At 34.8% G+C, this 22,187-nt stretch overlaps 1 non-coding gene across 1 annotated transcript; it reads right to left on the bottom strand.

The window, feature by feature from the left end:
* Positions 1-20,348: 20,348 nt before the first annotated feature.
* On the bottom strand, positions 20,349-20,455 carry LOC121206460 (small nucleolar RNA R71). Its single transcript, XR_005901498.1, has one exon. It is a non-coding gene; the product is annotated as a small nucleolar RNA R71 (small nucleolar RNA).
* Positions 20,456-22,187: the final 1,732 nt, after the last annotated feature.

Below are 22,187 nucleotides of genomic sequence, written 5' to 3' on the forward strand. Positions count from 1 at the left end.
AGCTGTGGTGGTAGGATCGGTAATAAGATCAGTAGTCAGCAGCAAAACATGTCGAGTTTAAGAAGGAAATTGCTCAGCAATTGGGTTCACAAATTATCTTCATCTGAATGTGATGAACAACATCGTTAGGTTATTCTAGCTTTATTTGTATTTATTGTAATATATATTTTGATGTATGTTGGTACATTACAGAATAATTAAGTGAAATTACATTTATAAGAGTGGTATTTATCTCTTTTTCCAATTATAAGAAATTTTAATTCTTTACTCGTGTTTGCTCTGAAAGTATAATTATATATTAATTTCTTATGTTATGTTTGTTAATATAAATTATAATTACACAATTTTTTTAATGTAATTTTTATTCATCAATAATAATATCAATCATTTTGATACATAATTTTAAGTTTATTATAAACTTTATAATTTTTTAAAATTAAATTAATAAATAAATAAATAAGAGGGTTTTATTAATTCATTTTGTCAATCTAATTGATATCTAATTAATATGGATTTTATTAAATTAGTATCGTGTATCAAAATAAAATATAAGACAATTCTTGTGCTCATCTATTTGTTTTCATATACCGGCATGATACATAATATAGGGAATTAACTGTAAAAGCTTAATTCAAAAGCAAAAAAAAAATAATAATAATAATAACTTGGTTCAAAGCATCTCATATTATCGCTATCTATAATGGAAAAGAGCAATTTTCCATTTATATAATGGATCGTATAGTAAGACATAAATTAAAAGAATCCACACCTACTATAAATTCTTGTGACACACAAAAAATGATAATAAATTTTGTCGCTAATAGTATAATAAATAAAATAGAAATTAATTAATGAATTTATTAGTGAGATGTAAACCTTGTGATAAAAGATAAAGAAACAAAGGAGGAATTCATATCCAACTTAAACGAAGTATATATTTTAAGGCAACATATATGTATGTCTGCTCGCATTGCATGAAGAATAATTGATCAAATTCGTCGACGTTCCTACGAAGAAACATTTATGATACTAGAACTCATGTCCTATCGAGCATGTTATCTTATTTTAAAATTGGTTTATTCTAGGGTAGCAAATGCTCGTCATAATAGGGGTTTCAATGAAACTTTAAATTCTAAAAAATATTAATTATTATAAAAAAAAGTATTAGAAATACTTAGAAAAATAATTCTCTAAATAAGTAACAAATTTTAAAATTAAATCATCATATGACATATGTTAATTCATGAAAGTATTCAAGAATACAAGTAATTATATAATTAACAAGAAAAATAGGAGCTATGAGATAAAAAAAATCTTAAACTTTTGTTTAAAAAAATTAAGCTCCTCTACAAAAAAAAAATGCACTCAATTAAGTCCTTTATAACAATTTGGTTTTTAATGGTGTTGAAAATTATTAATATTTAATATTTAATATTTACGAGACTAGTATAAAAATATATTAAAATTTGGTCTAGTAATTTTGATTAATTGAAAATTAATTGAAATACAAGTGTAATGATCCTAAAGTCAGTGGTATTGAAAAATGCAATTTCAGGACCTCATTTTCATAAACCAAACTCGTAAATATTTCTATTAAATATTTACAAATATTCACAGAGTTATATTATAGATGAATTAAATTTTAGTTAGGTAATTTTATCGAATTAGTAATTAATCAATGTATAAGGACTAAATTGTAATAGTAATAAAAGTAAAATTGCTAAAGAAATTTTCATTAGAACTTGAACTAAGGACTAAAATGGTAATAACGCCACTTAAATATTGGGGACTAGGAAATTATGGTATGGTATAAAATTTGTATGTTATAAAAATTATAATTTAGTTAATTATAAAATAAAACATATATGTTAAAACTAAGTTAGTGAAAAGAAAGAGAAAAAAATAATTCATTTCTTTCTTCATTCATGCCAAAATAAGTAGGAGAAGAAGAGAAGTCACGGCATTGAGGGTTTTAAATTTCAACAATAAATTGGTTAGTGCAATTTAGTCTCTTTCGTTTTTTCGTAATTTTTATGTTTTTGAAATCTTAGAATTTGTTTTAGCTGACTCGTGTGTTAATTTTCAAAATTTTTAAAGTTTTAGAAAGATGAAATTGATGGATTCTTGAAGTTTTAGGTATTAAATTGATAGATTTTAAGCTTAGAAGTGAAAAAAGACTAAATTGTGAAGTTAATTTATAGTTTTGCTCAATAGGGACTAAAATGCATAAATTGTGAAATTTGAAAAAAATGAGAAATAGGAGGTCCAAATTGGAATATAGTGAAATCGGGTTGAAAATTGGAGTTTCTAAATTGAAAGTTATGTTAGTCCTAGTTTTAAGGACTAAATTGAATAAAATGAAAATTTTTAGGAGCATTTGGATAATGAAATTAAACTAATGCATGCACATAATAGTATGATATAAGATGTTTGAAATTGATAAATTGGAGGAAATAATTGTATAGATAAAAAAATTGGACCAAATTAGAAATAATCAGGGAAAAGACAAAATTGTTGAATAGTCCTTAAAGTTTCAACTTTTTTGTTATTTTAACCAAGTAAGTTTATATGGTAGGGTTATATATAATCGTGACATATTCTTGATTTATGAAATTGTTTTTGTGTGGTTGTAATTTGAATTGTTTACAATTTGGTTCAAAAAGGTGTGATGTGGACTAAATTGTAAAGAATTCATAAATTGATTGATAAATTGAATATGATGGATTGAAAATTGATATATTTAATTAATTTATATATGATTATGATTTATCTAATAGGATTGATATGAATTTGATTGATTATCAAGATAGATGATTAAATTGAATAATTTGTAAGATATGTATGGCCTTGAAATTGAATGTGATTTGAATAGAATTTGATATTATATCATTACTGGAATATTATTTGTAACTAGAAATGACACAAGATCGTCAAAAGGAAAAGGGAAGGCTAGAAACGATGGGTGACGCAAGCTTTCGGTTTGTATTTCTATGACCCGGAACTAATTTTAGTTAATGCATATTTATTATATGTTGCATTATATAGCATTAAGGTAAGCTATTAATATATTTTGAGTGAAAATTCTAAGAATGGATGTAACAGCCCGGTTTAGACTCTAGTCAGAATAGTGGCTTCGAGGCCACAAATTCGAGGTCGTAAAATTATTTTTAATATTATTTTTGGTGTTTACAGCATGTGACTTAATATGTGTGAAAATTTTGTATGCTAAATTTATCGTTGAAGTGGTTAATTTTAGAAAAGGACTAAATCACATAAAATACAAAGTTGATATTCTAATTGTTTAAATGGTTAATTGCTATGATTCATTAATGGTGAAGTCCTTATGTTGTGAATAAACCATGGATAATGGAAATTTACAAGAATAGCCATTCATTAAATGATTTATGATGTTTTAAACAAAGGTTAAAATGGTAATAATAGAATTAATGTATAATTAAGTAAAAAAATCAAATATGGTTTCATTATCATCTTTTAATGGCTGAATGAAGCAAAGAAGAAAGTAAAATAGGGCTTTGAAATTTCGGCACTTCTCTAGCTTGATTGAGGAATGTTTTGAGCTTGGTTTTTGATGATTTTTATGTTTTTGTGATCGTTGCTTCGTGTTCTAACTAACCCATGTTTCAATTTTTGAAAGTTTTGATGATTTTGAAAGTTTCCATTGATGAATTCATGTGTTTTATGATGTTTGATGATAAATTATGAAAGCTTGGTGCTTGATATACGTGTTTTGTAAAGTGATTTTAAGTAAAAATACATATTAGGGATTAAATTGAGAAAAGTGTAAATTGAAAGGTTAAATTGTGAAATAAATGAAAGTTTTGGGCTGCTAGGGACCTATAGAGAATTCGGCTAAGCATGGGTTTAATTGAATTTTGAGTAATTTGTGTTTTTATGAAATAGGGACTAAATTGTATAAATATGGAATTTTAAGGGCTAACTGCAAAAATGCCCAAATATGTGTTTATGGATTAAATTGAATGAATAGGTGATTAAATGGGTTAATTTGAATACATATAGATCAAGAAAGAAAAAACACGAATTTAGATTGGAGAAAATTGAAGGTTATCGAGTAATTGATCCAATTCGTCAATTCCGAGTACGAGGTAAGTTCGTACGTGATAAATGAAGTTACAATTATGTTTTTAATGCTTTAATAATGCATAAATTGTATATATGTGACTACGATTGTGTATGACAATAAATCGACTATGTTTGGCACTTAGTGTGCATTTCAAAATCGCTTGGACTATAACTAGCACTTAATGTGCGAATTGGAATAGCTTCGGCTATATGAGGCAGTAAGTGTGCAATACCAAGATAGCTTTGGTTTAATGTAATGGCACTAAGTGTGCGATATCGTTATAGTTTCAGCTAATCATTTATGCACTAAGTGTGCAAGTTCTTTGAGCATTGAAAGATTTCTGAATGATTTAACGTATTGAACAAAGAGGTGAGAATGAAATAAATAAATATGGGAAAGTACAATTACGTATGATACCTATGTGGTAGTTGATACTATGTGTATGAAGCTTGATGAATTTGTATATATATGATAAAGAGTCATGGATTAGAATTGAATGATAATAGGAGAACTACTAAGTGTTTATTAATTGATGATTTGTATATTATGAACTATTGAGTATATTTCGTATGAACTTACTAAGCTATGAAGTTACTGTGTGTTATTTGTCTTTGTTTTATAGAGTATCAAAGCTAGCTCGGACATCGGGGATCATCGGGAACCATCATCACACTATCGATCATCTTGTTGGTACTTTTGAAGCTTTTTATATATGGCATATGGCATGTATAGGCTAGTGCTATCTTGTTATGTTTTGAGTTATAATATTAGCCATGAGATTTTGGCTTGTAAATATGTTATGTATAACTATCTAAGTTGGCTTGAATTTTGTGTTTGATAAGTGTTATATGTGATGTATATAATGCTTTATGAATTGGTTTAGCTTGAGATGATGATATGATGAGTTTTGTGATATGAAATAGGGGATGATTAAATGCATTTAGAAGTCAAACAAGTTTAATGATTTTGATATATATTGGTTATGAAATTGAGAAGTTGAAATATTGTGTAAAGATGACATAATATGTGTATGAATTGGTTGGTTTTGGTTGCTTATAAATGTCTTGAAATGGTACCATTTAGGTTGATTTGTATGCAAGAGAAAAGGGTGGCAAATTGACTTTGCAAATGGTCTATTTTTGTCCATACAGGCAGAGCCACGGGCGTGTGTCTCAGCCATGTGTGACACACGGCTATGTTACACAGCCATGTGTCCCTTGGGGTACCCTTCAAATTAAAGTCAGTATACCCTCCAGTTTTGGCACGGCCTAGACACACGGGCGTGTCTATTGGCCGTGTGTGGCACACGGGCTGGCACATGGGTGTGTGGTCGGCCGTGTGGCCCAAGTCAGTAGCCTCCCTAATTTTCACACGGCCTGGCACACGAGTGTGTCCTCGGTCGTGTGGTACAAGTTAGTATGTATGTCGTGTTTTCACACTGCTTGTGACACGAGCGTGTCTGGTGGCCATGCAAGGCACACGGCCTGTTCACAAGGGTGTGTGACCCTGTAATTAAAGAAAATTTTCCAAGTTTCTTAAAGTTTTTATATGTGATCGGTTTAGTCCTGAACCGCTTCTAAGCATAATTTAAGGTCTAGTAGAACCTTTTAAGGGACAATGTGAATGGTTGTGAATAGTTTATAATATTGAATGCATAAATGTATGAGATTGTGATGTATTGTCTGATAATGCCTCATAACCTTATTCTGACGACTAATATGGGTTAGAGGTGTTACATTTAATTGGTATCAGAGCTACGGTTTAGTCGATTCTAGGACTAACGTAGCGAGTGAGAGTCTAGCTATACATGCTATATATATAAATTGCGATAGTGTGATGATTGTTGATAGTTAAAATGTGTTTTTATATAGTAAATGGATCCCGAACAAGCAATAGCCGACGATGTTGAAAGTAATGCGCCTACTCCCGCTCAAGGGGCAGTGCCGACCGATTTTAAGCCTATTTCTAGTAGTTAGAGAGGAGAGGCTAAGCAAGCCTTCTTCCAATTGATGAGTGTGGTTCACGGAATTTGTACGAATGAATCCAGTTGCTCAACAACCACCACTCCCACCTGTTCCTCAACAAGTCCCAATTGTACCACAAGTGATAAATTCGATTTGATTGAGTAAGCCGCCAGTGGATAAGTCATGTAAACACGGGGTCAAAAAGTTTCAGGCTACAGTTGATAATGATGCTCAGAGGGCTAAGTTCTGGCTACAGAACATGATCAGAGTATTTGATGAATTGTCTTGTACTCCGGAAGAATGTATCAAATGCGTAGTATTTTTGCTTAGAGATAATGCATATCACTGGTGGAAAACATTGACATTGGTGGTTCCTAGAGAACGGGTTACCTAAGAATTCTTTCAGACTGAGTTCCGAAAAAAGTACATATGCCAGAGATTTCTCGATCAGAAACATAAAGAGTTTCTAGAATTGAAATAGGGCCGAATGGCTGTCACTGAGTACGAAAGAGAATTCGTACGGTTAAGAAAATATGCTCGAGAATATGTGTCTACTAAGGAGATCATGTGTAAAAGATTTGTTGACAGGTTGAATGAATATATAAAGCTGTTAGTTGGGATACTTGAACTGAAAGAATTTGTAGTATTGGTTGAGAGGGCTTGTAAAGCCGAAGATCTCAGCAAAAAAAAAAAGATAAAAGCTTATTCAAAGGCAAGAGATTCGAGGAAGAGATCAATGAATAAATCTTATCATTCTTCGTCAAAGAAATCTAGAGATTATTTTAACTGATCGACAGTTTCAGTAGGATATCAGAATAGAGATCATGGAAACCAGTACACCAACTCTAAAGCTCAAGCCACATCGATATCGAGTGTTGGTAACGTAAAAGATGTTAAGCCCGAGTTTTAACAATGTGGAAGACAGCATTCTGGAGATTGTTGGGGGAAAAGTAATAATAGAACTTGTTACAGTTGTAGTTCACGAGATCACTTTATTAAAGATTGTCCAAGGTTAGTTGAAAAGATAATATTCAAAACACGAGGTCGAGTAACACTATAGCTAGAGGTAGACCACCCAGAAATTCGGGCAATGTGAGTGGTGGTAGAGGTGTGACATAAGACACTACTATGAGATCTGATGCCAGAGCACCTGTACGAGCCTATGCTATTCGCGCTCGTGAAGAAGCTTCATCTCCAGATGTTATTAACGGTACTTTTACTCTCTATGATACTAAATTTATTGCATTGATAGATCTAGGATCAACTCATTCATATATGTGAGAATTTAGTATCTAGTAAGCCTGTAGAGTCTACTGAATTTGTAATTAAAGTACCGAACCCCTTAGGCAAGTTTGTTTTGTTTGATAAAGTTTGCAAGAACTGTCTATTAATGATTAGGGATAGTTGTTTCCCAGCCAATTTGATGTTGTTACCATTTGATGAGTTTGATATAATTCTGGGTATGGATTGACTAACGTTGCATGATGCTGTGTGAATTGCAAAAGAAAGACGATAAATTTGAGATGCTAGAATAATAAGATTATTCGAATTGAGTCAGATGATCTAAATGGTTTACCAGCAGTGATTTCTTTGATGTTAGCTTAAAAATATGTAAGAAAGGGTTGTGAAGCTTATTTTGCTTATGTGCTTGATACGAAAGTGACTAAAAAGAAGATTGAATCAGTGCTAGTTGTGTGTGAGTATCCAGATGTGTTTCCTGAAGAGTTATCAGGTTTACCACCGATACGAGAGGTTGAGTTTGGCATTGAGCTAGTGCCGGGAACAATGCTGATATCGATAGCTCTGTACAGAATGGCACCGACAAAGTTAAAAGAATTAAAAGCTCAGTTGAAAGAATTAACTGATAGAGGATTTGCGCAACTGAATTTCTCGCCCTGGGGTACTCCTGTGTTGTTTGTGAAAAAGAAAGTTGGTACTATGAGAGTGTGTATAAATTATAGACAGCTCAACAAAATGATGGTCAAGAACAAATATCCTCTACCACGAATTGACGATTTGTTTGATCAATTGAAAGGGGCTACTGTGTTTTCAAAAATAGATTTGAGATCGGGTTATTACCAATTACGAGTTAGAGACTCTAATGCGCCAAATACTGCATTTAGAATGAGGTATGGTCATTATGAATTTTTGGTTATGCCTTTCAGACTAACGAATACACCTGCTATCTTTATGGACTTAATGAACCGGATTTTCAGACCATACTTAGATCGATTCATTGTTGTTTTCATTGATGATAAATTGATATATTCGAGAGATGAAATTGAGCATGCCAGCAATTGAGAATCATATTGCAGACTTTGTGTGATAAACAATTATATGCAAAGTTTAGTAAATGTGAATTCTGGTTGCGTGAGGTTGGTTTTCTGGGGCATATTGTGTCAGTATCGGGCATTTGAGTTGATCCAAGTAAGATTTCTGCGATTATGGATTGGAAGCCTCCGAGAAATGTTTCCGAAGTCCGTAGTTTTCTGGGACTAGCGGGATATTATAGACGATTTTTTAAAGACTTTTCGATGATTGCAACTCCATTGACGAGATTGCTTTAGAAATATGGAAAGTTTGAATGGTCCAAGAAATGTCAGAAAAGTTTTGATCAGCTGAAGGTTCTTTTGACTGAAGCTCCAATGTTAGTACAACCAGAACCGGGTAAAGAATTTGTAATCTATAGTGATGCATCGTTGAATGGTTTGGGTTGTGTTTTGGTGCTGGAAGGCAAAGTTATAGCTTATGCCTCGAGATAGTTGAAGCTGTATGAAAAGAATTACCCGACGCAGGATTTGGAATTAGCAGCCATTGTATTTGCATTGAAGATTTGGCGCCATTATCTGTTTGGTGAGAAATGCCATGTTTATTCTGATCACAAGAGTTTGAAATATCTGATGACTTAGAATGATTTGAATTTGTGATAGTGGAGATGGCTAGAATTTCTAAAAGACTATGAGTTAGTGATTGATTATCATCTGGGAAAATCTAGTGTTGTTACTGATGCATTAAGCCACAAATTTTTTTATGTTTTACATGTAATGAATACTCAGTTGGCTCTATCTGATGACGGTTCGATTGTAGCAGAGTTGAAAGCGAGACCGTTATTTATACAGTAGATTTGTGAAGCTCAGAAAGTTGATAGTGAATTATTAACAAAACGGGCTCAATGTGATTTGAACACTGATTCAGAATTTCAAATTGATGTTAATGATAATCTGAGATTCAGAGGTCGAATTTGTGTTCTGAGAAATTCAGAGTTAATTCAGATGATTTTGAATGAAGCACATAGTAGTCGATTGTCTGTTTATCCGAGAAGCACGAAAATGTATAACGACTTGAAAAAACTCTATTGGTGGCATGGTATAAAATGTGACATCTCAGAGTTCATTTCTAAATGTTTGATTTGCTGAGCATCAAGTGCCTTCTGGTTTATTGCAACTGATTATGATTCCTAAATGGAAATGGGATAGAGTGAATATGGATTTTGTTTCGGGTTTGCCCTTATCTCTAAGTAAGAAAGATGTGATATGGGTGGTTGTTAATAGACTGACTAAATCAGCTCATTTCATTCCAGTACGATCGGATTATTCACTTGAAAAGTTAGCTGAGTTATATACCTCTAAGGTTGTGAGATTACACGGAGTACCTGTTTCTATTATATCAGACAGAGATCAGAGATTCACGTCAAGGTTTTGGAAGAAACTACAAGATGCGCTGGGTACAAAGCTACATTTTAGTACCGCATTTCACCCGCAAACGGATGGTCAATCCGAGCGGATTATTCAGATACTCGAGGATATGTGAGCTGTTGCATTCTTGAGTTCAAAGGTACGTGGGAATGATATTTGTCATTGATTGAAGTTGCATATAATAATAGCTTTCAATCTGGTATAAAAATGGAACCTTACGAAGCTTTGTACGATCGCAAATGCCGAACACCTTTATATTGGACTGAGCTCAGTGAGAATAAGATACACGGGGTTAATTTGATCAAAGAAACTGAACAGAAGGTGAAAGTGATTCACGATAGCCTGAAAGCAGCATTAGATCGTCAGAAATTGTATGTAGACTTGAAATGGAAAGATATTGAGTTTCAGATTGGAGACAAAGTGTTTTGAAAGTCTCACCGTGGAAGAAAATACTCTGATTCGGTCGTAAAGGCAAATTCAGTCCGAGATTTATTGGACCTTATGAGATTATTGAGTGTATCGGGCCAGTTGCTTACAGATTGTTGTTGCTATCTGAGCTAGAAAAGATTCATAATGTATTTCATGTATCCATGCTTCGACGTTATTGATCTAATCCTTCGCATGTAATCTCTCCATTGGAGATTGAAATTAAGTCTAATATGACATATAAAGAGGAACCGATACGGATTTTAGATTACGAGGTTAAAGAATTGAGAAATAAGAAAATCTCTTTAGTGAAAGTCTTATGGCATCGGCATGGGATTGAAGAAGCTACGTGAGAGCTCGAAGATGCTATGAGAGAACACTACCCAAACCTATTCGCTGGTAAGATTTTCGGGGACGAAAATCCCTAAAGGGGGAAAGTTGTAATAGCCCAGTTTAAACTCTAGTCCGAACAGTGGTTTCGGGACCACAAATTCGAGGTCGTAAAATTATTATTAATATTATTGGTGTTTACAATATGTGATTTAATATGTGTGAAAATTTCGTATGTTATTTTATCGTTTAAGTGGTTAATTTGAGAAAAGGACTAAATCGCGTAAAATACAAAGTTGATATTCTAATTGTTTAAGTGCTTAATTGCTATGATTCATTAATGGTGAAGTCCTTATGTTGTGAATAAACCATGGATAATGAAAATTTACATGAATAGCCATTCATTAAATGATTTATGATGTTTTAAACAAAGGTTAAAATGGTAATAATGGAATTACTGTATAATTAAGTAAAAAAATCAAATATGGTTCCATTATCATCTTTTAATGGTTGAATGAAGCAAAGAAGAAAGTAAAATAGGGCATTGAAATTTCGGTACTTCTCTAGCTTGATTGAGGTATGTTTTGAGCTCGATTTTTGATGATTTTTATGTTTTTGTGATCGTTGCTTCGTGTTCTAGCTAACCCATGTTTCAATTTTTGAAAGTGTTGATGATTTTGAAAGTTTCCATTGATGAATTCATGTGTTCTATGATGTTTGATGATAAATTATGAAAGCTTGGTGTTTGAAATACATGTTTTGTAAAGTGATTTTGAGTAAAAATAAATATTAGGGATTAAATTGAGAAAAGTGTAAATTGAGGGGTTAAATTGTGAAATAAATGAAATTTTTGGGTTGTTAGGGACCTATAAAGAATTCAGATAAGCATGAGTTTAATTAAATTTTGAGTAATTTGTGTTTTTATGAAATAGGGACTAAATTGTATAAATATGGAATTTTAAGGGCTAAAGTGAAAAAATGCCCAAATATGTGTTTATGGATTAAATTGAATGAATAGGTGATTAAATGGGTTAATTTTGAATACATATAGATCTAGAAAGAAAGAACTAAGATTTAGATCGGGAAAAATCGAAGGTTATTGAATAATTTATCCGATTCGTTAATTCTAAGTACAAGGTAAGTTCGTACGTGATAAATGAAGTTAAAATTATGTTTTTAATGCTTTAATAATGCATAAATTGTATATATGTGACTACGATTGTGTACGACAATAAATCGACTATGTTTGGCACTTAGTGTGCGTTTCAAAATAGCTTTGGCTATAAATAGCACTTAGTGTGCGAATTGGAATAGCTTCGGCTCTATGAGGCACTAAGTGTGCGATACCAAGATAGCTTTGGTTTAATGTAATGGCACCAGGTGTGCGATATCGTTATTGCTTTGGCTAATCATTTATGCACTAAGTGTGCGAGTTCTTTGAGCATTGAAAGATTTCTGAACAATTTAACGTGTTGAACAAAGAGGTGTGAATGAAATAAATAAATACGGGAAAGTATAGGTATGTATGATACCTATGTGGTAGTTGATACTATGTGTATGAATCTTGATGAATTTGTATATATATGATAAAGCGTCATAGGTTAGAATTGAATTATAATAGGAGAACTACTAAGTGTTTATTAATTGATGATTTGTATATTATGAATTGTTGAGTATATTTGGTACGAACTTACGTACTAAGCTATGAAACTTACTGTGTGTTATTTGTCTTTGTTTTATAGAGTATCAAAGCTAGCTTGGACATCGAGGATCTTCGGGAACTATCATCACACTATCGATCATCTTGTTGGTACTATTGAAGCTTTGTATATGTGGCACATGGCATGTATAAGCTAGTGTTATCTTGTTATGTTTTGAGTTATAATATTACCCATTAGATTTTGGCTTGTAAATGTGTTATGTATAGCCATCTAAGTTGGCTTGAATTTTGTGTTTGATAAGTGTTATATGTGATGTATATAATGCTTTATGAATTGATTTAGTTTGAGATGATGATATGATGAGTTTTGTGATATGAAATAGGTGATGATTAAATGCATTTAGAAGTCATACAAGTTTAATGATTTTGGTATATTTTGGTTATGGAATTGAGTAGTTGAAATGTTGTGTGAAGATGATATAATATGTGTATGAATTGATTGGTTTTGGTTGCTTATTAATGTCTTGAAATGGTACCATTTAGGTTGATTTGAATGCAAGAGAAAAGGGTGGCAAATTGACTTTGCAAATGGTCTATTTTTGTCCATACGGGCAGAGACACGGGCATGTGTCTCAGCCGTGTGCAACACACGGCTATGTTACAAGGCCATGTGTCCCCTGGGGTACCCTTCGAATTAAAGTCAGTATACCCTACAGTTTTGGCACGGCTTAGACACACAGGCATGTCTATTGGCCATGTGTGGCACACAGGCTGGCACATGAGTATGTGGTCGACCGTGTGGCCTAAGTCAGTAGCCTCCCTAATTTTCATACAGCCTGGCACACGGACGTGTCCTCAGCCGTGTGGTACAAGTCAATATGTATGCCCTGTTTTCACGACTTGTGACACGGGCGTGTCTGGTGGCCGTGTGAGGCACACGACTGTGTGACCCTGTAATTAAAGAAAATTTTCTAAGTTTCTTAAAGTTTTTATATGTGATCGGTTTAGTTCCGAACCACTTCTAAGCATGATTTAAGGTCTAGTAGAACCTTTTAAGGGACAATGTGAATGGTTGTGAATAGTTTATAATATTGAATGCATAAATGTATGAGATTGTGATGTATTGTTCGATAATGCCTTGTAACCCTATTCCAATGACTGATACGGGTCAGGGGTGTTACAGTGGAAGTCAATAACGTGACTTGGACTAAATTGAATAGAATAGAAAGGTTTTGAAATGGTTCATGATTGTATGAATTGGTGCGTATTTGGTTAAGTATAAATAAATTATAAATAGGTTCAAATATGATATGAATTGTTATAATAGTGATTGGATTTAGTAGTTAGGTAAATATGCTAATTAGTTTAAATGATTAATGTCTTTGTTACATGAAGGGATAATAGTCTTATGTGTTTTGGGCATAATGTGAAACATATATGAACATCAATTTGAATGACAAAGTTTTGAAGGCGGAACCTTTCCATTCCTTCTGAAACTATTCTCACTCAGCACCAGAAAGGCTCATTGCATAGATGCTCATATCATTGTTGACGTAATGGAACAGATAGCAAAAGTCTACTTGGCTTACATCAAAAGGGCACACGACAACTTGGGCGTGAAGGATATAATTGGACCTTAACTTGGGAATATAATCAGCAACCCTTGCTGCAGTATCTGCATTGTATCGCTCTAGGGCTTTGTTGTTTTCCTTTTGGATCCCCTATAAATCCACCAAGTGGTGTTCCTCTTGTGCCTTGATCTGGTCCTCCAATTGGCGAACACTACTCTCAGACTCTATTTTCAAGGAGTTGTACTTAGGCTCCCATCTTGAGGTAAACTGAGTGAACTCTTAAATTTGGTGGCTTTGACCTCTTATGTTTGGTGGAGTTGGGCCAGTTCTTGATTCTGGGAGGCTAGGGTTACCTTTACTTGATCCCGTTTAGTTTCAGTTTTGCCACATCATTCATGGAAGGCTTAGCCAAGCAAACCACATTCCTCCACCACAATCAGGTAGGAGCCAATCAACTTCAAGAAAGATGGTTTACGTGATTCAGATAAGGAAGGAAGAGTACATTCTTTCAGTTCTTGAGGCAGGCCCCTCTCTCATCGTAGATTGATTTTTGTTGGGAGTAAATTTAATGTCTCGCCAGAAGAAGAAGGATGTTGCCTTGGTCTAGTAGGTATAAATAGCGATGCAGAAAAGGTAATTTAGGGAGTAGACTCATCAGATGGACCTTGGGTGAGGGGAGCCAAGTCCATTGGCATGGCAGACTCTGTCTGATTCTCGAGATGAGAAGGGCAGACATACAAAGTAAGCTCTCTCTCAGAGCTGACTGGTTTCTTCCCTTGCCTATGGTGGACTAGTCTACTACCACTACTCTCCTCAGTACTTCAAGAGCTCCATTTAGTCTTCAACCTCTTACGTCTACTATTGCTCGTCTGTACTTTCGCATCAACAACATCAATGGCCTTCTGCGTCCTCTCCATAATGGCATCTGCATCCACTACTTGAAGCCTGAGACAGAATAGATAATTGGGCAGAACTTGCAAAAGAAGAGTTAGGGTCAACCATACGAGGAACAAAATCTCTATTAAAGAAACTCTCCAGCTACTACTACTGGGGGAATAGACTAGCGGCGCATGCGCTGCTTGCAGTAGGTGTAAAAGAAATGTGGGGGTTCCTCTTTCCTCCTAACTAAAACAACTACTAGGTCATCAGAAGCATCATAAGGCCATACTATGTCAGAGTTGTGCACGACCTGGGATCAACCCAATAACTGTATCGTCAAGCCTATAACCATTTGTACTAAGAGTCTTCGGGTAAAAAGGGAAAATATTTTTTACGGTAATGAGACTCTCCAAAATAAAGGAGTGACCTAGCTTTAATCGATCAAATTGATCCTTCGCGGCATCATTATCTAGAGGTTGCCTATAGGTACAAACAGATTCGGAAGGGATAGACTATTGGGTTGGGAACCCAAATCCACCCCTCAGATTGTACCTCACTCGAATGAACTTGTTTCTGTTAAGGTGAAGGTTTAAAGCCCATAGAAAGTATTGAAATGGATCAACCTAATATAGGTCCTACAGATGGTCACTTTTAATTGATAAATCCATTGGAAAACACCAAGGATGGGTGGCTCACTATTCAGGATACAATCGATAAAATAGGTAACCAAGGTCTACCAAGATAAGTCGGCGAGTTGCCCTAGTGCAATTTTTACTCATTGAGGACAAAACAGAAGAAAGGATGAAGTTGGAGGTGAAATTCAGCTTCAAACAGATAAACAGGAAGAATAATGTTGTTGGAGTGGTCTTTCAGTTGACATTCGCCATGAACAAGGTAGTAGTCGTAAGCGATGTTCAGCAGTTGTATCCCTCTAAGACCCAGAAAATGGACCATTTCCTTTTGAGACGTGGTATAACTGAAAGGTGGGGTTTCCACTAGGTGCTTACCCCGTAACCACTAGGTCTAGCCCCATCACCCTCTTTGTCACCCTCATAAACTCTCCTACTACCACTACCACGATAGTTGCTACCCTCGCGATTACTGTGTTTGATTCTGACCATTTTGGGGAAGGATAATGAAAGAAGTAGAAAAAGCTTAATAAATTACCTATAAAACTTACTGAGAAGTTGTCAAAGGAAGAAAGGAAGTGGAACTCAGACGAAGAAATCTGAGAAGGCCAAGAGAGAAACTGGGATTCGAAAGGAAACTTAGTCAATAAGGAGTTGGAGAGTAATTTCAGATGAAAAGCCTTCTTTCATAATGTCTTAATTTAAATAGACAAACATCCACGGGATGTTTGATTAATTTGAAGTAAACGATTCAAATTCTCAAATTTGTATTTGACACTTATCAAGTTGAAAACGATTTTTCATAAACCCCTCGATAGATTGAAAATGGGAGGATCCGCTAGAGTAAGTCGACCAACAAGTTTCCACCAAATGAGTGTACATAAGGTGGAATCAAATCGGTAACTTTTGTCGTGACAATGATCTGGAACAAGGTGTAAACCAAATATTCTGCTAGAAAGGCAATAAGGATACCTATATATAGAAATCTGTTGTGTAGGGAAGGTAAAGATCCACCATTTAAGCGAAGTAGTCTAAGGTGTTAGAGTAGGCCCAAAGACCAATCATGAGATGATTGTAATCACATACTTGTTTTACCTTGTTTGTTAATATAAGACATTGCCATTGTTATTTCAGTTTCTTTCTCTGTGTAAATAAATTTATTAGCAATAAAGTCCTAAGAATAATATGATACTCTTAAAAGGTCCTTAGTCAAGTATTATTGTGGGCTTAGATAATAAAAATGCTTTGAGACTAATGTGTAGTTGATTGATGAAAAAGTTGTCATTAACATAGGGATGTCAACATCAATACATAATTATGTGTTAGAGAACAACATATTGGATTGACCCACTATAAGTATGTTTCTTGGATTGTTATGTAATAGTCATGACATTACTCATAGTGATAACTATGTATATGATCCTCAGACTTAAGATCATCATTGTCCCAACATTGTGAGTCTTATTTTTTGATACAGACAAATGTCTACCATAATATGTTGTACTATAAAGAAAGATGTTGGGTATGCCACAATCTATGTAGTGGGATATGATTGATCAAGATAGGATTTGACCCTCCTACGTGGTGGGAGCAATATCTTAGGCCACTTGATAAAGTGAGACTAGAAATGAATGACCATGCTCAAATAAGTTGATATGAGATATCACACTTATATGTTTATCATAGTCTATTCAGAGTATCAAGAAATATGATATTGAACTATACAAGTGTGACTATTCCATGACTTGTTTCCAATCTAAATATAAAGGATAAAAGTATAACACCTAGAATTGACAGGTCCTACATTAGGCAAGTAGCCCGAAGGAATCTGACTGGCATAGTCTTATCCGCCTAAATGACACCATTGGCGTATACTTAGGGTGTTTAGTTGATAATAGAGTCTAAGGTAAGAAATGTTCTCTGAAGGATGTTTAAAAGGAAAGGAACGGGAAGAGTATTGATGGTTCTCTAGGTAATGAAGATAACGCCAAATATAAGGTACGCCAAGTTTGCCTAGTTAGTGTGCAAGTTAAATTCTAATGAAACGGTCAAGAATGAATGATGGGGTAAATTAAAGATAGGTAAAGATTATGGACTCTTATATATGTATCCTTACAACTATTAACCCCTGAGAAGGCAGTGTTGACGTTTGATGAAACTTGTTAAGTTCCACTATGGAAACATGAGTTTTCTCTCTCTCTCTCTCTATATATATATCTTGATATGAGCTTCAGAAAAGAGAGAGAGAGAGAGAGAGAGATTTATCTTATTCCTTCTATTTGAAAATGCCATTTTTTGTTTTACTTTGGAGATGATCAAGGATCTTTCTTACTAAGTTGAAATTAAGGATCGGAGTTCATACAGATGCTGTTTCTTATTCAAGGCAAGTAATTTGGACTTGCGTCTGTACTTCTGTTCAAGTTTGTCTTTTGATGAGTGTAGATAGTAAATGAAGAAGTAAGGCTTCGCATGAAAGTTAATGAGGTTTTTAATGATAATAAAAGTTATATGAATGAGTTTTAATGGTATCCTTATGTCTTGTAAGCAGTGATTACTAAGTTTTCATGGTAGATGTTTGGGATCTTGAGATCAAGCTGTTGTTTGTGAATGTCAGCTGAGTCCTTAAGCCGACTCTCTTATGTAAGGTAGAATTTGCAATGTTTCTATAGATAATGGTCAGACTATGAATGTAACACCCCTAAACTCGTATCCGTCACTGGAACAGGGTTATGGAGCATTACTAAAACTTTCAGAACAATTTTTATAGAACTCATGTAAATTACTATCCATTAACCAAGATTATTCATATCGTCCCTTAAATGGACCCTTGAAGCCCAATATGAACATTAAAATTAAATCGGGACTCAATTGGGAACTCTAAAAAATTTTCATGAATTTTCAAAAAAAATTTAAGTTACAGGGCTTACACGCCCGTGTGATCCAAGGGACACGCTCGTGTGACCCTAAGATACGCCTGTGCTGCAGGCTATGCCCGTAACCGTGTAACTCTCTAACTTGAGCATACGGCTGATAAACTGTAATTTATAAATATTTTTCCCCCATGTTTAACGCATTTTATGGATGATTTTTCATTAGAATTGGTGAATTCGATGCTCCTAATGCTTTAATTTCTTGTTTTACACTTAAGAGAGCATAGGAGAGCGAAAGGAACGAGAAACGGGCCAAAAACGGAGAAAATGGGCCAACGTACAAAATCAACATGGCTTGGACCTCCTCACATGGGCAGACCATACGGCCATGTCAATCTGGCAGAATTGGAGCATGACTCACACAGGCATAGCACACGGCCGTGCCATTCTAACAGGCGCGAACACGGCCTGAAGTAATTGCACACGGGCGTGTCCCTGCCTAGCCCAAGTTAAGTCCAATTCTGAAAAGGCCACTTTTGAGGGCTTCTAGGCATTCCAAAGCCTATAAATACACCTTAGAAGAGGAGAAAAAGGGAAATACTCCAAGGAAGCTGATTGATCCATCTCAGAAGCCAGATTCATCGTCAAGACTGAAGATCTCTCTTCAATTTCCCTTCAGGAGTTTTGGGTTTTCTTTATGTTTTGTATTTGTTATTCTTCTGAGATGTTTTCTTATTTAGTTATGAACTAAAACCCCTAAATACCTAAAGGGAATGAAACCTAAGACGAACCCTATTATTATTTTATGAATCGTATGATAAATATTTAACTTGTTCTTAATTATGTGTTCTTAATTCTTGTTTTGATATCCCAGGATACTGATTCAAGACATGCTCTTACTCAGAGGAGGAATAGACCCTGTTTAAGAGTACTGTTGTCATAATTAAGCGGAGTTGATTGCGTGCCTAGAAATAGGGTGACAAGATTTTGCAGGATTAGGTTGAAACCTAATAAGGGGATCCATAGATCGAGTTAATACAACCCTAGAGTGTTAATTAGAGAAAAGTCTCGATTATTCAAACTAGGGATTAGATGTTATTAGTCTTGAATAGGGATAATAACATAACTTAGGGATCTCTACGGAACAAGTTGAATGAATAAATCGTCGGTTTGGAGCCAGAATAACAAGTAAATTCTAGGTGGATTTTTCCTTAGGTATTGTCGTAAGTCAATTGATTTTCCCAAAAGCAATTCCCCAATTCTTTTCTCTGTGCGTTCTTAGTTTAGATAATTAGTTAATTAGAACAAAACCCCATTATTCTTAGGCTAGATAATAAAAAGACAATCATTACTAGTACTTTTAGTTCCTTTGGGTTTGACAATCCGGTCTTGCTAAAACTATACTACTGTTCGATAGGTACACTTGCCTACATCGCGATAATAGTTAGTTCAAGAACGAGTAATTATAAATATTTAAAACCTATCATGAAACCATGTGATCAAGTTTTTGGCGCCGTTGCCAGGGAACTAAGATATTAGGAACGCTCAATTTTTATTACTTTAGCCATTTATTTTTCTTGCAATTTAATTTAATTTTATTATTATTTATTAATTTACTTTTTCCTTCTCTTGGCAGGTTTTTACAGTTTATGACTAGAAGAAACCCGTCGAGACCATTACATTTTGACGAAGAAATCGATCGCACAGTTCGTAGAAACCAAAGAGAAATAAGGCGCAGCTTAAGATACACAGAGAACGAGCAAGAAGACAATACTCAACCCCCAACTGAAGAGATGGCTGAAAACCAAAGCAATCAGCTACCTCCTGCAATTGTAGTTAATCAAAATCCTGCTCCACACACTATGTATGATTATGCTAAACCTTCTTTAACAGGAATTGAATCTAGCATAGTTAGACCTACTGTAGCTGCAAATACTTTTGAATTAAAACCTAACACTATTCAGATGATACAACAATTTGTTCAGTTTGATGGTTTGCAGGATGAAGATCCCAACGTTCACTTAGCAAACTTTCTGGAATTTTGCGATACATTTAAAATCAATGGCGTTTCTGATGATTCCATTCGTCTTCGGTTATTTCCCTTTTCATTGAGGAATAAAGCTAAACAGTGGTTGAACTTGTTACCACGAGGGTCAATTACTACTTGGGAACAAATGACCGAGAAATTTTTACTAAAATATTTTTCGCCTGCTAAAATGGCTAAATTACGTAATGATATCTCTTCTTTTGTGCAGATGGACTTAGAAACACTCTACGATGCATGGGAGATATACAAGGACCTTTTGAGAAAGTGCCCTCACCATGGGTTACCGCTTTGGCTCCAAGTGCAAACATTTCACAATGGTCTGAATCCTTCGACTCAGCAAATGGTTGACGCAGCAGCGGGCGGAACCATCAACAATAAAACACCAGAAGATGGCTATGAGTTTATAGAGGAGATGTCACTAAATAACTATCAGTGGCAAGTCATGTGGACAAAGCCAATGAAAACAGCCGGCGTTTATAACGTTGATTCGATCACCATGCTTTCTAATCAGGTAGAACTCTTAAACAAAAAAATTAATGGTTTTCTTAATTCTTCACAAGTTCACCCAGTAATGCAGTGCGAAGCAAGTACCAGTGGAACAAACCATTTGGAATACCAACCTTATGGCCACAGCATGGATAACAAGCAATTAAACTATATGGGTAATTATCCTCGACCTCAAAACAATCCATTTAGTAACACTTACAATGTAGATTGGAGGAACCATCCCAATTTCTCATGGGGCGGTCAAGGAAATCAAAGACCACAACATCCTCCAGGCTACCAACAACTACCCTACCAACAGGAAAAGAAGCCAAACGTTGAAGAGATGCTCTCAAAGTTTATTTCGATGTCGGAAACTTGTTTTCAGAATACTGAGACAACACTTAAAAATCAACAAGCATCGATTCAAGGGCTCGAAACTCAGATAGGCCAGCTTTCCAAACTGATCTCTGAACGACCACAAGGTAGTTTACCAAGTAATATTGAACCTAACCCAAGGGAACACCTCAACGCAATTAGTACTCAAGATAAGGAAGGATTCATTGCGCCTGAGCCAGAATTGATGCAAGAAACTGTGGTGAGCAAAGGTAAAAGTGAGGTAAGTCATAACAAAACAGTGAATGAAGAATATAGACCTCGTGTCCCATACCCTAAAGCGACAAGGAAAGACCGCTCAGACGAACAATTACGTAAATTCCTCTTTGAAAAAATTACATATTAACTTACCATTTATTAAAGCTTTGTCGCAGATGCCAAATGCAATAAAATTTTTAAAAGAGCTTTTAGTAAATAAGCAAAAGTTGGACAAAGCATCGCATGTGGAGCTAAACGCAGTCTGCTTAGCTATTCTACAGAATAAGCTACCCCACAAATTGAAAGATCCAGGGAGTTTTACAATTCCTTGCTTAATTGGTAGTTTAGATATAAGTCATGCATTAGCTGATTTAGGGGCTAGTATTAATGTCATGCCTTACAAAATGTTTAAGCAACTAGGTCTTGGGAAACCTAAACAAACTAGGACGAGCATTCAATTGGCAGATAAAACTATAAGACTCGCTAGGGGTATTATTGAAGATGTACTCGTGAAAGTAGATAAGTTTATATTCCCCATTGATTTCGTTGTTCTAGACATAGAGGAGGATAATAACACCCCTTTGATTTTAGGGAGGCCTTTTTTAGTAACTACTAAAACAATTATTGATGTTGGCACAGGTGAGCTCACGCTTCGCGTAGGAGACGACACGATCACCCTTCAAGCTCGTAATTCTGGCATCACATCGAACATTGAAGGTAATAGTCCACACCAATCTACTAAAACTGACAATATGACTTTGCAGAAATTGAGCTTCAAAGAAGTTCACGAGCCATGTTCTAGAAATGATAGAAGACACATTCATGAAAAACGAAGGCTACGGATAAAGGAGCTAGACGAATGGTGAGCACACAAACCGAGAACACATGATAAATCGAAACTACTTCAAAACGAGCCCGATACCTCTCCAAATCAACT

This window comes from Gossypium hirsutum, chromosome A01 (assembly GCF_007990345.1).
Source record: "Gossypium hirsutum isolate 1008001.06 chromosome A01, Gossypium_hirsutum_v2.1, whole genome shotgun sequence".
Classification (NCBI taxonomy): Eukaryota; Viridiplantae; Streptophyta; class Magnoliopsida; order Malvales; family Malvaceae; genus Gossypium; species Gossypium hirsutum.